The sequence below is a fragment of the Bison bison genome, unplaced genomic scaffold (genome assembly GCF_000754665.1).
Source record: "Bison bison bison isolate TAMUID 2011002044 unplaced genomic scaffold, Bison_UMD1.0 scf7180017864063, whole genome shotgun sequence".
Lineage (NCBI taxonomy): Eukaryota > Metazoa > Chordata > Mammalia > Artiodactyla > Bovidae > Bison > Bison bison.
In genome coordinates, this window is record NW_011494635.1 from 13012627 (window position 1) to 13016900 (window position 4274).

Sequence of the window (4274 nt, forward strand, 5' to 3'; positions counted from 1 at the left end):
GGAAAAGACCCCGATGCTGGGAAAGATTGAGGGCAGGAGGAGAAGGGGATGACAGAGGATGAGATGGTTGGATGGAATCAGCGCTTCAATGGACATGAGTTTGAGTGAACTCTGGGAGTTAGTGATGGACAGGGAGGCCTGGCGTGCTGCGGTTCATGGGGTTGCAATGAGTCGGACACGACTGAGCGGCTGAACTGAACTACCATGAGACCCAGCAATACCACTCATATACCCAAGAGAGATGAAAACATATATCCTTGCAAATAAGTGTTTATAGCAGTTATTTATGATTGCCAAAAGGTAGAAACAACACAAATGCCCATCAAGCTGACATTTTGATAGGCAAAATGTCATAAATCTCTACAACAGAATATTATTCAGCCATAAGAAAATAATGAAGTCCTAATAGATGCTACATAATGGATGAATCTTGAAACATGAAACTAAGTGAAAGAAGCCAGTCATAAAAGACACATATGATTTTATTCATATGAAAGGTTCAGAACAGGGAAATCTATAGTTGGAAGTAATTGAGTGGTCGTTTAGGGCTGGGCAAAGGACAGGGAGTAGATAGGGAGATGATAGCTAAAGAGTATGAGATTGCTTTATAAAGTGACGAAAATGTGCCATCTTTCCAATTTTCCACCTTAGGGAAGTCTACAGTCCACCTTCCTTTCTTTTGGCCCAGGCTGTTCAAAGTTGCCCACCAGGCCCATACCCATTCCTCTTAGCTCATCACTATTCTTTGTGCCTCTCAGCAAACTTTTCATTTTCACTTTCAAGAGCCTGTAGTATTTGCTATTGAAGAAAACTTGGAAAATTCAGCAAAGTAGAAAATAAAAAAAAGGCTCAGCCACAGTGATTTCACCCAAACATACATTGAATATAAGCCAGGATGGGTGAGGGGTAGGAGGGCACCAGTGCACATGCATGAACCCTCCAGAACGTCGACTTGGTTTCCTGAGGATTTGTGGGAAGGAGTGCTGGTGGCGCTAGTGGTAAATAAACCACCTGCCAGTGCAGGAGACATAAGAGATGCAGGTTCGATCCCTGGGTCGGGAAGATCCCTGCTATCCACTCCAGTATTCTTGCCTGGAGAATCCTACGGACAGAGGAACCTGGCGAGCTACAGTCCATGGGTTTGCAAAGAGTCGGACATGCCTGAAACAACTGAGCACGCACATCCTCAGCTAGGTGTATCTACATTTACTTCTGCATAGGGACCACAAACCCATTATGGGCCAAGCACTGATTTGGCTCTTATGAGAAAAAGTCTCCCAAGTTTTCTTCTGGACCTTGTGATTCGAAGGATATTTTTTATGTCTTGAGATGGGAGGAGGGGGGCAGGGAGAGAAACCCTCTCTAAGTAAGACATAAAATCCAGAAGCAATAAAGGAAAAAACTGACAGACCTGCCTATTTTAAAAGATATTTTTAAATTCTCATATCTGAGATTCCTTATTTGTTGCTCAGTGGCTCAGTTGTGAGATTTCTTAGGCTAAGTTAAAGGACAGCGGCAGATTGGGAAAGTATTTTCAATATACGAAAAGATTTTGTGTTCAGAGCATATGAAGAGTTCCCAAAAGTCAACAAGATGACAAATACAAGAGAAACAAAGGCAAAAGATATGACTAGAAAATTCTCAGGCTTCAGATGGCCAATACACATATGAAAAGAGAAACGCACGCTAAGACAGTGAGTTATACTTTCCTTCTCTTAACTTCCAGAACAGCATACAAGAGTGAATTTCCTCGTACTGCTTTAGCTGTTCCTCCCAAATTTCTTGTTAGCCTTTCTTGAGCCCTTAACCTTTGAGAACCCAGGGTACTGTCTTTGGTCCTCCTTTCTGTTTTGTCTACAGCCATTTCCTTGAAACTCCAGATCCTCAGCCTGTCCCTCTGGATCACAGCCTTCCTCTCTGCCTACTCCTCAGGCTACTTTAAGATTAAAAAAAAAAAAAACCCACTACAATTCATTGTTTTAAGAACTTGTCATTTTTATGCATTTGGTGAAGGAAGAGGTTTCAGGGATTTGTATGTATGTATATATGTATGTATGCTTATGTACATACATGACATTATTTCTATAGGTGCAAACACATACATTTATGGCTAAATGCATGGAACAGCACAGAAAGTGACCCCCTGAGATGTTATCAGTGTTTATATATGGATTGTAGGATTATCATCAAACAGATTTAAAACTATAGTGTTGCTTATAAAAATAACCTAAATGTGTAACAAGAGGCTTCACTGATTAGTATTCAACCATAATTGGGACAATATACAACCATTAAAAATTTTGCAGTACTTTATCAGTAAGGCAAAATTCTCATCACTTGATGCCAGGTAAAGAAGCATTTAGAAAATTCAGCAGTGGCCACATGACTGGAAAAGGTCACTTTTCATTCCAATCCCAAGAAGGGCGATGCCAAAGAATGTTCAAACTACACCACAATTGCACTCATTTCACATGATAGCAAGGTAATGTTCAAAATCCTTTAAGCTAGGCTTCAACAGTATGTGAACTGACAACTTCCAGATGTACAGGTTGATTTGGAAAACGCAGAAGAACCAGAGATCAAATTGCTACCATCTGTTGGATCATAGAAAAAGCAAGAGAATTACAGAAAAACATCTACTTCTGCTTCATTGACTATGCTAAAGCCTTTGATTGTGTGATCATAACAAACTGGAAAATTCTTAAAGAAGATGGGAATACCAGACCATCTTACCTGCTTCCTGAGAAACCTGTATGCAGGTCAAGTAGCAAGTTAGACCCGGACATGGAACAATGGACTGGTTCAAAATTGGGCAAGGAGTTCATCAAGGCTGAATATTGTCACCCTGCTTATATAACTTATATGCAGAGTACATGATGCGAAATGTCAGGCTGGATGAAGCACAAGCTGGAATCAAGATTTCTGGGAGAAATATCAATAACCTCAGATATGCAGATGACACTACCCTTATGGCAGAAAGCGAAGAGGAACTAAAGAGGCTCTTGATGAAGGTATAAAAGGAGAGTGAAAAAGCTGGCTTAACACTCAACATTCAAAAAAAAAAAATCATGGCATCGGTCCCATCACTTCATGGCAAATGAATGGGGTAACAGTGGAACAGTGACAGACTTTATTTTTTTGGGCTCCAAAATCACTGCAGATGGTGACTGCAGCCGTGAAATTAAGACACTTGCTCCTTGGAAGGAAAGCTATGACAAACCCTAGCCCCCCTAGACAGTGTATTAAAAAGCAGAGACAAAGACTCTTTAAGTGTCTTAAAAAGCAGAGACTTCGCTGACAAAGGTCTGTATAGTCAAAGCTATGGTTTTTTCCAGTAGTCATGCACAGATGTGACAGTTGGACCATAAAGAAGGGTGAGTGCAAAAGAACTGATGCTTTGGTATGGTGGCCTTGGAGAAGACTCTTTAGAGTCCCTTGGACTGCAAGGAGATCAAACCAGTCAATCCTAAAGGAAATCAACCCTGAATATTCATTGGAAGTTAAATGAATGATGCCATATCTGAAGCTCCAATACTTTGGCTACCTGATGCAAGCATAGAGCTGACTCATTGGAAAAGACCCTGATGCTGGGAAAGACTGAAGGCAGGAACAGGGGAAGACAGAGGAGGAGATGGTTGGATGGCATCACCGACTCGATGGACCTAAGTTTGCGCAAACTTGGGGAGACAGTGAAGGACAGAGAAGCCTGGTGTGCTGCAGTCCATGCGGTCGCAAAGGGCTGAGCGACTCAATGACTGAACAACAAAAAAGCAACAGGAGATGCCAATATATGCCTATACCGTCTGATTCGTTTTATGCGATAAATTTTTTAAAAGCAAACTACATGCGCCTAGAGATAAGACTGGAAGAAAATGTATCCAACCGTGAGCTGTGCATCTTTCCAGGTGTTGGGATGAAAGGTGCTTTTTTAGTTTCCATTATTTTTCAGTTTCCGGGGGGAAAAACAACAACAACAACAACAACAAGGCGGGCTATTTCTACCTTAATAAGATAAAAAAGACAAAACACAGTTGTTATTCTTTGTAAGCTGCAAATCTCTGCCCACCCGGCGCAAAGGCCGGGCACACAGCCGCAGCCCTCACCGCAGCCAATGGGTCACCAGACACCACAGCGCTGGCCTTTCCGGCAGGCCGAAGCGCCCCCGCGCGGTCTGTCCCGGGCGGCCGGGAGAAGGGTGGGCGCGGAGGGCTGGAGGCGGTGCCCGGCGTCCCCGCGCTTCCCGCGAGATCCCGCTCCGCCCGCTCCGCCCTGCT